The sequence below is a fragment of the Zootermopsis nevadensis genome, unplaced genomic scaffold (genome assembly GCF_977971745.1).
Source record: "Zootermopsis nevadensis isolate Lab colony 2312 unplaced genomic scaffold, Znev_1.0 Znev_ptg000019l, whole genome shotgun sequence".
NCBI lineage: Eukaryota > Metazoa > Arthropoda > Insecta > Blattodea > Termopsidae > Zootermopsis > Zootermopsis nevadensis.
This window is the reverse complement of record NW_028259151.1, coordinates 9,104,832-9,118,331: the sequence shown is the minus strand read 5'-3', so window position 1 is coordinate 9,118,331 and position 13,500 is coordinate 9,104,832. Positions and strand designations below refer to the sequence as shown.

General features: G+C 39.0%; 1 protein-coding gene across 1 annotated transcript in view; it reads right to left on the bottom strand.

Moving 5' to 3' along the window:
• Positions 1-13,500, bottom strand: part of LOC110835066 (protein sax-3) — a 658,245-nt gene that overhangs the window by 579,193 nt on the left and 65,552 nt on the right. The window contains exon 2 of the mRNA XM_087351644.1: positions 6,747-6,849. The gene's annotated coding sequence lies outside the window, so the exon portion shown is untranslated. The remainder of the gene's footprint in view (positions 1-6,746; positions 6,850-13,500) is intronic.

Below are 13,500 nucleotides of genomic sequence, written 5' to 3'. Positions count from 1 at the left end.
TATCCTTAAAATACTGCAGATACTTTAAAACCGCGAGTGGCTGACGTTGCTGTATGCGTTCTTTACGACATAATAGCAAAACACGTTTCCTCGCAGGTTATATCGCGTTACGTAACACTAACTGGGCTTACCTCGCAGATGGTCACAGCTCCACCGACCCTGACATGATTTGAACAGCGTCCAGGACCTGTTTCAGCGGGTATCAAATCCGCCACATGAAATATTAATTTCTGATACTTTTATTTCTTGTTATTGAATTCGCTTCTCACTTCAACCTCACGTCCAATTCTTTACGCGAAACCCTGCAAACCGTCAGATATTTTGCATATACTGAATGTATTCGATAGCAAATAAAATGTTTTGTCACGTTTTCTCATAAATATCAATGAACTGTTTCTAAAACTTTAAAATCTCTTGGTGTCTGACGCAAGAATTTGTCTCAAATTTGGCTCAGAAACTGAGCTCGAAGAACGCGTATGTAGCACTGCACATTAATCAGCTAGACGATTTGTCAAACACTTTGCTTGTTCTTGAGAAAAGGAATGTTAGTGTAGCCACAAACAGTACGTTTTTGGAGAAAAACTGAATACTGATTTTCACTACAGTTTCAATATTTTCACTCTTGACGGAGGAACGACAACTCGTCCAAATGTCAATTTGTACACTAACAAGCAACTATACGTTTTCCTTCTGCACATAAACAGTAGGTCTACAAACAATAAAGTTCTTATTTATGTATTTTTCCCATCGTACTGTTACTTTCAAGTAAGTAACACGACTTAACAGAGTCTTTATTGAGAATATTCCGACGTTAAAGACAGAAAATTGGTCTCCCTAGATGAGGAGTCGGATTAGATGTGCGACAACTCTTGTAGAAAAAAAAATTAATAAAATCTGAAAGTAACTGACCGCTTTTAATACCTAGGCATAGATTAGTGGTAATATAAAAATTAATTATAACTCCAGTATAATTATGTGAATGGTCTAGCGGTTAGAACGCTGGCCTTGTAATCCTGGGGGTCTCGGGTTCGATTCCCGGCGGTGCCCGAATTTATAACTTGTGTTGGGCAAGGCGGTGGTCTAGGCAACACGGAGTTTTCCTCCGTCGCATCCCAACAATTACTCCATTCACACACAGAAGAAGGCAATGGCAAACCACTTCTGGATCATCTGCCAAGAACGTATATGAAGAGGTCCCAGTCCGAGAAAAGGATCGAAGGATCCAGTTCATATGGACCTGTCGTCAGACAGAACACTAAACAATAATAAGATGAGGTGGTCTAGCGGTTAGAACGCTGGCCTTGTAATTCTGGGGTCTCGGGTTCGATTCCCGGCGGTGCCCGAATTTATAACTTGTGTTGGGCAAGGCCGTGGTCTAGGCAACACGGAGTTTTCCTCCGTGGCATCCCAACAATTACTCCATTCACACACAGAAGAAGGCAATGGCAAACCACTTCTGGATCATCTGCCAAGAACGTATATGAACAGGTCCCAGTCCGAGAAAAGGATGGAAGGATCCTGTTCATATGGACCTGTCGTCAGACAGAACACTAAATAATAATAAAATTCAAATACGAAATTCTGTACTCCAAAGAAGGCGGGAATTTCTTTATCAGTGGCTGGAAACCGTGTAATCGCTCCTTGATAACACATTCTCGAACTTTAAACTAAACTGATGGAAAATATTCTTTTCTGCGGAAGACTGTACACGACGAAGCCAGTTTTGGTCCTGCCAGATTGCGGGTATCGATTTCTCGACACTCGCTTGTCTCATTATACGTTACATAGCCCTCGTATAGTAGAGCTGACTGAGTTCGGGGTTGGGGGAAGAACACACTATGACGAAGACGCGGCCCGAGAAAAACACAGCAGTGGATCAAATGGCGTATCGCAAGAGCTGGTTGTCTGCGCACACAAAAACAGGGACAGAGGATTAGGTTAGCGGGCCTTCCAACCGGGGATGGTTCACAGGACGTAAATACGTGCCAGCGATAGAGGAGGACGGCAGACGGACAAGGCAGTGGAACGAAGATTAGGAACAGTAATAAGAAGACCTAAATGTGACGTCACTCTATAATAATTGGACACAAAGGAGCGAGAACTTATGTTTTCATTTGCGAAGGGTTGCCACGTTGACGCGAGTGACGTACTCGTACGCAGATTAGCGGCCTCTGGCGTCATAGTGGTCAATCTTTAAGTCTCCCTATTAATATAAGCGACTTTTATGTTACAATAACGCATTTATTTCAACGATAATTTTCAGTTCTGGCTGATATACGATGTAACTACAGAAGCCAATAGAAAGAAACTCAGATAGTCACGATGTGTAGTGTAGCATCCCGGTGTGTTACGCCATACACTCGTCTTTCTTGTTCGATTTACAAACACTTAGTTCACTGTCCATTCAGTCTACAATAACGCACCAATCTGTGCAGCAAAAATTGAAAAGAAAAAAAATACCTTAACGTTTTTGAAATTTTTAAAGTTTTGACAGTTTTAACTAATTTAAAAACTTTTATCGTAAAATTTTATTATTATTTCATGACATCGGGACGAGATAATACGATTCCTTGTAAAATTATGTAAAATCTGGGAACTGAACCTGGACCGAAACATGTTGTTCTAATGGACAGTAAACTGAGTGTGTCAAAACTGACGAAGAAATTACCCGTTGTTTATAGAATCGGAAGTTTCATTACCGTGTTCAAAGATATCAAGTACTGAAGTCTGTCCGGTAAGATCTATACTAACGTGTGCAATCACATCTGGTAAGGATCTCTTGCGTTGCTTTGCCAAACAAAAATATTGTACGAATTTCCCATGTATGACGGGAAATGTGATGATGAGGGGAAAGTACTTGAATATGAGACAGAAAATAAGAAGAGGGAACGAGTAGTATCATATTTTGGAACAATCACAAACTATCAAATTATGGAGGAATATAATTTTTAATTCCTCAACAGGACTTTAAAAGCTATATTCCTAGGTCTGGAAGACGTTAAGTGAAAGACATATGTACTAAAGACCAATTTACACCTACGTATCTGAACTCTAAATATCCAATTTGCGACATTAATTTTATAAAACAAATTTCACTTAAGTAAGACTTGAGGTTCTCACAGCGGTGAGTATGAAGATTTCTGTCTTCTGGGTTGTTGCGCTGTGTAGTATGGTAGATGTTAACCAACGTTTCAGAGGTCATACTGCCTCTGTCATCAGAGTATGAAGATTTCTGTCTTCTGGGTTGTTGCGCTGTGTAGTCTGGTCGATGTTAACCAACGTTTCAGAGGTCATACTGCCTCCGTCATCAGGGCGATGAGTATGAAGATTTCCGTCTTCTGGGTTGTTGCCCTGTGTAGTCTGGTCGATGTTAACCAACGTTTCAGAGGTCATACTGCCTCCGTCATCAGAGTATGAAGATTTCTGTCTTCTGGGTTGTTGCGCTGGGTAGTCTGGTAGGAGTTAACCGACATTTCAGAGGTCATACTGCCTCCATCATCAGGGCGATGAGTATGAAGATTTCTGTCTTCTGGGTTGTTGCGCTGTGTAGTCTGGTCAATGTTTACGAACGTTTCAGAGGTCATACTGCCTCCGTCATCATAGTATAAAGATTTCTGTCTTCTGGGTTGTTGCGCTGTGCAGTCTGGTCGATGTTAACCAACGTTTCAGAGGTCATACTGCCTCCGTCATCAGAGTATGAAGATTTCTGTCTTCTGGTTTGTTGCGCTGTGTAGTCTGGTCGATGTTAACCAACGTTTCAGAGGTCATACTGCCTCTGTCATCAGAGTATGAAGATTTCTGTCTTCTGGGTTGTTGCGCTGTGTAGTCTGGTCGATGTTAACCAACGTTTCAGAGGTCATACTGCCTCCATCATCAGGGCGATGAGTATGAAGATTTCCGTCTTCTGGGTTGTTGCCCTGTGTAGTCTGGTCGATGTTAACCAACGTTTCAGAGGTCATACTGCCTCCGTCATCAGAGTATGAAGATTTCTGTCTTCTGGGTTGTTGCGCTGGGTAGTCTGGTAGGAGTTAACCGACATTTCAGAGGTCATACTGCCTCCATCATCAGGGCGATGAGTATGAAGATTTCTGTCTTCTGGGTTGTTGCGCTGTGTAGTCTGGTCAATGTTTACGAACGTTTCAGAGGTCATACTGCCTCCGTCATCATAGTATAAAGATTTCTGTCTTCTGGGTTGTTGCGCTGTGCAGTCTGGTCGATGTTAACCAACGTTTCAGAGGTCATACTGCCTCCGTCATCAGAGTATGAAGATTTCTGTCTTCTGGTTTGTTGCGCTGTGTAGTCTGGTCGATGTTAACCAACGTTTCAGAGGTCATACTGCCTCTGTCATCAGAGTATGAAGATTTCTGTCTTCTGGGTTGTTGCGCTGTGTAGTCTGGTCGATGTTAACCAACGTTTCAGAGGTCATACTGCCTCCATCATCAGGGCGATGAGTATGAAGATTTCCGTCTTCTGGGTTGTTGCCCTGTGTAGTCTGGTCGATGTTAACCAACGTTTCAGAGGTCATACTGCCTCCGTCATCAGAGTATGAAGATTTCTGTCTTCTGGGTTGTTGCGCTGGGTAGTCTGGTAGGAGTTAACCGACATTTCAGAGGTCATACTGCCTCCATCATCAGGGCGATGAGTATGAAGATTTCTGTCTTCTGGGTTGTTGCGCTGTGTAGTCTGGTCAATGTTTACGAACGTTTCAGAGGTCATACTGCCTCCGTCATCATAGTATAAAGATTTCTGTCTTCTGGGTTGTTGCGCTGTGCAGTCTGGTCGATGTTAACCAACGTTTCAGAGGTCATACTGCCTCCGTCATCAGAGTATGAAGATTTCTGTCTTCTGGTTTGTTGCGCTGTGTAGTCTGGTCGATGTTAACCAACGTTTCAGAGGTCATACTGCCTCTGTCATCAGAGTATGAAGATTTCTGTCTTCTGGGTTGTTGCGCTGTGTAGTCTGGTCGATGTTAACCAACGTTTCAGAGGTCATACTGCCTCCATCATCAGGGCGATGAGTATGAAGATTTCCGTCTTCTGGGTTGTTGCCCTGTGTAGTCTGGTCGATGTTAACCAACGTTTCAGAGGTCATACTGCCTCCGTCATCAGAGTATGAAGATTTCTGTCTTCTGGGTTGTTGCGCTGGGTAGTCTGGTAGGAGTTAACCGACATTTCAGAGGTCATACTGCCTCCATCATCAGGGCGATGAGTATGAAGATTTCTGTCTTCTGGGTTGTTGCGCTGTGTAGTCTGGTCAATGTTTACGAACGTTTCAGAGGTCATACTGCCTCCGTCATCATAGTATAAAGATTTCTGTCTTCTGGGTTGTTGCGCTGTGTAGTCTGGTCGATGTTAACCAACGTTTCAGAGGTCATACTGCCTCCATCATCAGGGCGATGAGTATGAAGATTTCTGTCTTCTGGGTTGTTGCGCTGTGTAGTCTGGTCAATGTTTACGAACGTTTCAGAGGTCATACTGCCTCCGTCATCATAGTATAAAGATTTCTGTCTTCTGGGTTGTTGCGCTGTGTAGTCTGGTCGATGTTAACCAACGTTTCAGAGGTCATACTGCCTCCGTCATCAGAGTATGAAGATTTCTGTCTTCTGGGTTGTTGCGCTGTGTAGTCTGGTCGATGTTAACCAACGTTTCAGAGGTCATACTGCCTCCGTCATCAGGGCGATGAGTATGAAGATTTCTGTCTTCTGGGTTGTTGCGCTGTGTAGTCTGGTCGATGTTTACCAACGTTTCAGAGGTCATACTGCCTCCGTCATCAGAGTATGAAGATTTCCGTCTTCTTGGTTGTTGCGCTGTGCAGTCTGGTCGATGTTAACCAACGTTTCAGAGGTCATACTGCCTGTGTCATCAGGATGTTAAGTTATTTTCGAAGCACGAAAGCATTTGAATCCATATGGCAGTCAAGTGATGGCGACTTGAAAGGGATTTCGAAACTGCGCCGAACTAGAAAGTGAATTAATTTCGCTGCAATATTTACGCTTTTCAACTGCGGTGACTGTTTTAAAACGGCTTCCCCGATCGTTCTGACTGTTTTCAAGTTCTGCATTTAATGCCGTAATTTCACGGTCTAAATCTTTCTTACCGTCTGCTTTCGAGATTTGTGATAGGATTTTCTGGGCACTAGGAACCTTATTTTAACGTAACGAAGCCACTGTACCTCACTTCACTACAGTAGAATGATTTTCAGGAAAGGGATATCACGAAAATAAGTGGGTCACGGGCTAAATTGGCTCTGCAATCTTTGTTAAACTGAGCAATACCCCTTCCATTGCAATGAATTTTAATCCTTTCTTGTCAAGGTGTCCTTTTCTGCAGTATAACTTGACTTGTCTAGAACAATAGATTTCCCCATATTTTTAACACGACTGAACATCGTCATTTTATTCACCTTATGAAAAGGCAGGTAATTGAATAAACTTTAATATTACGTATTGAAAGAGGACGATTTCTGATAACATTATACAAGGCAGTTGAATTTTTTTTAATTGTTATTTATCCCTACCATTATAACCATATTTATCGTTTATTTATCAACCAAACATTCTTGGTCCATCAATTTATATCCTCGTCTACAATCGCAGTCACTAATTTTTCGTATCCTTTTTGGTTATGGGTCCCTGAAGAACCGTGGATAGGCAAAATCGCTATCTCCTCCACCGTAAGAACCTCAAAACTCACAGTTTTTTTCTCAACTTTATATACGTAATGTATTTCTTCATTCTTTACGCCTACCTTTAGAAGAGCACTGGGGAATATCGGTTTGAAGAAATGTTTCTTCAAAACGTTGCTTCTCGCACCGTAAATTTGAAGCTCTCAACTTTGTTGTCTCCTCGCGCTGAAAAAGAAATTAATGGATTTATTACAAGGGCAGAGGTGCCATTTCGCAGTCTAATACCTTACGTTTCTTGGAAGCAAAAACGTGTATCTGCTCTACATAGATAGGATATTAAGTTATGAACGGTGGAACAGCTATAACAAAGTTACGAAGACCACTTTTGAACTGATTTCTCCATATTTGTGAAGCCTTGTGTATTTCGATTTATTTCAGCTGAAAATTACGAAAAACGCGGGTTAGACAAGTCACACTGCACTGTCTCTAGGCGAACCAAGGTTTGACACACAACACTCTGTAGCTCACTGTTACTTCACAATACGAAACTGGGTACTTCTCGAGAACGGAGGCTGAGGAGAATTTTTGGTCCAGTAACGAATGAAGTAACAGGATGATGGAGAAAAATCTCATATTGGGAAGCTTCACACCACTTATTTTTAAGATAATTCGATCTAGATGCCAGAGAAAATTGAAACATGGGGAAAAATAGAAAACCCCTCAGAAGATATGAACAGAGGAATGATTATAATAAAAATAAATATGTAAATTAAAATACCAAATAGTAATTTGTGTCACATTATTATCTGTAGTTGAGCCTGTCTTCAACCGAGGCAATTACGTTCTCGGAAACAAAAGAGAGGTAGAGCTTTGAATTTTATCGCGAGACTGAAGTCCAACTTTCTTTTGGGATGAATGAACAAGACTCCTCGAAAATGTTAAAATTAAAAACCTCGGAAACATATAACCAAATATATCTGTCGGAAAGCATGGATAAAAGGTAAAATTTCACAGATATTTAATTTCCGTGATGGCCTATGGACTTCATGTATGAATCTTGTAACTTCCGAAAATTAAAAAAGAATCCATAAAGTTCTCACTTTCAGAAAGACAGCAACGTGCCACAGTGGGGAGAAATATATGCTCCGAAAGTTGGTAGTAAAATATTTTAGGTGTACATTTCCGTATTAATAAAAATAATACTAATGTATTTAATTTTGCTAAGGCAGTATCACAAATTAGTAAACAACTATATTAATTTAAACCAAATTATTATGAAATATAAATAATTAGACTGTAATTTAAACACGCTCAGCGGCTCGATTCTGGGTGTATTCATGAACCGTATGTCCTTTAACTACAACACCCGCCACAAGAGGAGCCACTGTCGATGGACGTCTCCCCATTAATAATGGAGCTCAATCCGTTTATCACAGTTGATAAGGTTACAAAACTGCAACTGAAGTTCTTGTTGCAAAACAGGATTTAGAGCTCTGAGACGCCTGGAGGCGTAACTTGTGTGATACATTGAACGAGCACAAAACACTTCTAAAACAAAACATTTTCTGAAGTTGGCAACACTGTATATCCATGAAGCAGACTTTTTTGCTGTAAATCCGATCAAGAAATTCCCTGCCTTTTACGGAATGAAAATCCTCACTCTTATGTCCACAGTAACCTGTCACTGCATTCTATAAAATCCAGTTGAATTCAGTTAAAATCCTCACATCACATTTGTTCGAAAACCATTTTAATATTATTTTCACTTCTACGTCTAGGTCTCACAAATGACTTTTTTTATCAGATTTCCGAGAATTTATCGTTTCTGCCGTGTTATATGCTTTTATCTTTAATCGTCTTAATGAATTTGTTGTAGGGAACAAATTGTGAAGCCCCTTATTACACAATTTTCATAACTTCCGTTCCAAATACTTTGCCAGTAAGTCCAGTAGTTCTCGAGTAGAATTGACTGGACAGACGAGCTGACGGGCGGACGGACACGACCAGCTCATAATCCGTTAAACCCATGCACTTTGTGTAAAGGAGACACAGTAAATAATCCGCTAAAGTTTCGGTAGTAAATCTTACTAACCAAAACAGCACGCTTGTTCTATCTACGGGTATTCCATTACCCTAAAACGACAGCAGTTTTCTTAATCCCGTAGGAAAATTCTCTTGCGTGTCAACAAAGAAGAATATTCAGTAAAATTACAGATAACTGGCTGAAGAATTTCCAGATTGAAGATTTCCGTCTTCTGGGTTGTTGCGCTGTGTAGTCTGGTCGATGTTAACCAACGTTTCAGAGGTCATACTGCCTCCGTCATCAGGGCGTTGGTTAACATCGACCAGACTACACAGCGCAACAACCCAGAAGACGGAAATCTTTATACTCACCGCTGTGAGAACCTCAAGTCTTACACAATTCTTTCTGTCATTATGGTCGCAACGCTCGTGGGTTTTCTCAGATCCACTTTATTAATTGCAGAACCGAATAGTATTCACGCATGAGGGAAAATTCTTGAGACGATGACGGACATGTGGCTTGTGGAAGGTACTGAATAGGCTACCGTGTCCTCGGCCTGTATAAGGGATAATAAGATTCAAGGTACAGAATTGTTGGTAATGTCACATTAAATTAAACTCATAGAACTGAAGTGGTCTGTGTAGATTAAAGGAAACAAATGTCCCTTAATAAAATAAAGGAATTGATAGTGAATTTTCCCTCTTTCGAGGTACTGCTGCACAGACTTTTAATTACAAGGAACTGAGGAGAGTACTAAAATAAATGCAAAATAAACAATTTGTGAAGGTGTACTCTATAATCACGTGACTCAAAATAGATCCAGTGGCGAAATCTTACGATCACAGTAATGCACATTTGGGTTTTAATCTCTGTTAGCTTCCGAACAATTATTCAGCTTCATGGAGTTGGTTTAGTTACGTTAGAACAAGAGAACTGTGATTTTAGCTATCTGATGATGTGTACGTTGACAATTTTGCAATAAAAACCTTTAGAATTCCGTAGTATTAATGACAGGCTAATTACTTTTCCGACAAATTTGTCTGTCCGTAATGAGGAATGATTTTCGGAATTAATTTTATTTTTCCGATAATTTGATTAGATACAAATTTTCAAGAGAAATTGTTAACTCACTGTAGTATCAATACTGAGATCATTAATTTTCCGAGAAATTGTTACTCGATATTAAAATACGATTGTATCAAACGTAAATAGATTGGGTAAATTATCACTAGATACCAAAGTATTAAATAAAGTAATGAAAATATAATATAGAAACATGTAAATGAAATAATTGTCGTCAATTATGGAGTAATTGGACATCGCCCTTTGTCGCCGGCACGTTTATGCAATGTTCTACTGTTTGTAGACAGTTATAGAGGTATCCAGTGATCAAATCACAATTTTTAAAATAAAAAATAAATATTACTTCCTTTGTTCTTTATGCTCTAAAATGTCTCTACACAGAAAAAGAATGAAATAACGAAGTTGTTATTGTAACCCTATTTGAATTTCTTTTAAATGGGTGTCAAACCATTTTAACGGTTGTAAGAGTGAACAGAAGTCTTAACTGTTGAACTTCGGTTATAAACGAGGCAATTGCAGTGCCATAAAGCTCTTGGTTTACGAAGAAATGCAGAGGAAAGTTTGATAAGCAAAAGGAAGCTCGACACAAGAAGAATTGTTAACATAATTTCATGTTGAAAATTTTTTACTACAAATTTTTCGTGAATAGGCTATGAATTTTTATCTGCGTTCTGTGATGTGCATTTTTTTTTCCAATTTTTTATCGTTGCTACACGTGGTTCGTTATTCAGTTTTGACAGTCGGGTGTTCATCGAATCTTCCCCCCAACTGAAACTGTAATGCAATGCAAATACTAGTTAAAGTTCTTAATAAAGAATGAAGTTGGTATCACTGCGTTCATGAAGAAACTCCGCGTATCTGCATTTTTCTCAACTTTGCTGCTAACAAGCACAATCTTTAACGTGTCTAGTCGCTCTATTATATTCAGAAGAGGATATTCGCGATTCAAGAAAAAATTACGAATATGATTTAAGTTGACAATGTCAATAAAAAGAACGCTATTAATAGAAATAACTACCTTTCAAGTATTAGCTCAACCTTAGAGTACATATTTTTGTACCTAACGATCCACTTTATATTGCTTACCTAAGGTCACATCTGTATTACACCAAGTACCTTTCTGTTTTAATAAATTCAATTCAATTATTTATTATTAGTGTCATGTATCAACAGCCTGATTGCCAGTTACAGATAACGTAAAACAAGCAGATTATAAATTACATTAATAGAGGACGTTAATACACAAGAAAATTGCAACTAAGTATATTAACATATTTGTAAAAATAATTTAAATCAATTAAGTAAATTATACTATTATAGAATGTGAAGAAGTGTGACAATTTTCTTCTCGAATATGTCCAAGTACCTACAGACGACATTAGCAGCTGATTGTAATATAATAGAGCCAATGATTCGTAAAATATATCAAACATAGGCCAACCTCAGACGATGGACAACATAAAATATAATGCTGATATAATGAATAACCATATTAACAAATCGTTATATACTCACTCCAGAGAATGACATGTACTTGAATAATTAATGTTCAGGGAAATAAAATTATTTAAACGTAAAATAAATAAAAGTTACCAACTTCAAAGCTTATATATATAAAAGTGTAAAACTTAACCTCTCACTGTAATAGGTCACATGTTAAGGATGTTTGAGAACAGGATGCTGACGAAAATATTTGGAATTAAGATTAAGATGGTATTATTACTGCAATTAAATCGAAGAGGCTGAAATGGACAGGGCATGCACCACGCATAATAGAGATGAAAATTAATAAAATTTAGTTGGAAAATCTATAGCTAAGATACCATTTGATAAGCCTGGATATGCATGGAAATATAACGTTAACTTACGTGTCCTGTGTGATGAAATAGTACATAGAGTAATATTTGGGATGTTAAGAATAATAATAAAGCTGTCCCACTATACGCCATGTAGGCGCTTGGGGGGAGAGGTTGTGTAGCTCCTACTCATTCTTGATCTCGGCACTAGATGGGGTGAGTGGTCAGCATCAGGCCCCGGCCGCGATTTACCTCGGGAAAGGACCCCGGTATCCATTGGATAAGCTTCAAACTGTAATTGGCGGAAATCGTAGCGAAACACTATGACGCGACACCCTAAGTTGGGTGCATACACACCTCAAACACACTATCAATTAAATTTAAAGGGTAACAAATGGAAATGACAATAATAAATTTAAAAAGAAGAAAATTAATTGAAATGTTTCTTACAGAAGTCGAGTGTTGGGTTGTGAAATACTTCATCTGGGACGGGATAAGGATATTTATAGGGGACTTATAAGCACGGTGCTGACTGGATTTCATGAAGAACTCTGCTTCAGTGAGGTAAATTTAATTTTGAAAACTTACCGGAGTGTAAGACAAACACACTCGATCTCGATATGTGTATCCTGAATACTGTTTTGAGCATCTGTGAAAACTGAGAGTTATTTCATGTACCAGAATCATATCCAGTTATATCAGAAATGCATCAGTTGCTAAGCAACTCTGCGGAGAAGTCTACATTTACAGACCGCGTTCGTCTTTCTAACTGTGATTTATTTCAAAACCACAGTGGTTTGTAATATAATATCACAATCAAACAAATTAGATCACATCAATTATGACAGGCGACATACTTGCACAGAAAGAATTATTTTACTGGTAAAATATGACGCGGAGAGTGCCTGAATTAGAGCATGACCACCTGTATTGTGTTTGCCAAGTATTTTAGTCGCTAGTTAAGATATCTCAAATGTGTTTCATGGATCTGTCATAGTGCATGTCTTCCGCGAAAATGCATATCTACAACACTTTTAATGAGGTATACTGATTACGAAAATAAACATTTCAGCAATATTAGGCAGTCAATATTTCTCTCCTCTCTACCCTACTCGACATAAAGGGGAAACGAGAAATGCACTCAGAACTTTGTTCAGGAAACTTCGTGCGACAGGTCACCGAGGAGAGTAATTTTAAGATCTGGTTTTAAAAAGATGTTTGTGTGAGGATGGTAGGTGAGTAACTCAGGAGTCTTTGTGAAGTTTGTGTTATATGCTAAAGACTAGTGGCATATTGTAAGTAGTATTACACTCTGTACTGCTGTTATTAGTCGCTTTAACAAGTTGCCAGTTCATTATTGTGTAATTTTTGGGCAAGTAACTGAATATGATTGTTTACAAAGATCAGTAAATTTTGACACTTCGACGGTAGCTCTGTAATTCATTCCCATTTTCCATCTCATTTCAACCCACACCAAACCAGACAAGTTTAACGAAGGATTTCTGGCCTGCTAATCCGGGAGGACTCAACTCGAGGCTTTAGCCTTCTGATATCCGTCATCTTGTACTTTGTTCGTCTTCTAAAGGTGCTTTTAGTAACGCTGGTAATTCCTGTAACCATAGCGACAATTCCCATGGAGTCGTGACAGCTCCGTACACCATCAGATACGGTGGAATTGTTTTGAGAACGTTCAATCATTTCTCAGTGGCATTTAAATGCACAAAATTTGACATTTTCGTACTAACGAATGAAGGAGGGCTTAGGAAGTTGAGAAGTTAGGTTAACAGAAAAAAATAGCTTTCATTTCTAATACTATATTACTTTAAAAGCAGCTCATGTAAAATATTAATGCAATAAAAAAAAATTCCATGATAAAAAGTTATAGTTATAAAATATGGTAATTTGTCGGGATTGGTTTACAACACTCACAGACGACAAAGTTGTAATTATGAAAGTTAGCAATACGAGTTAAAA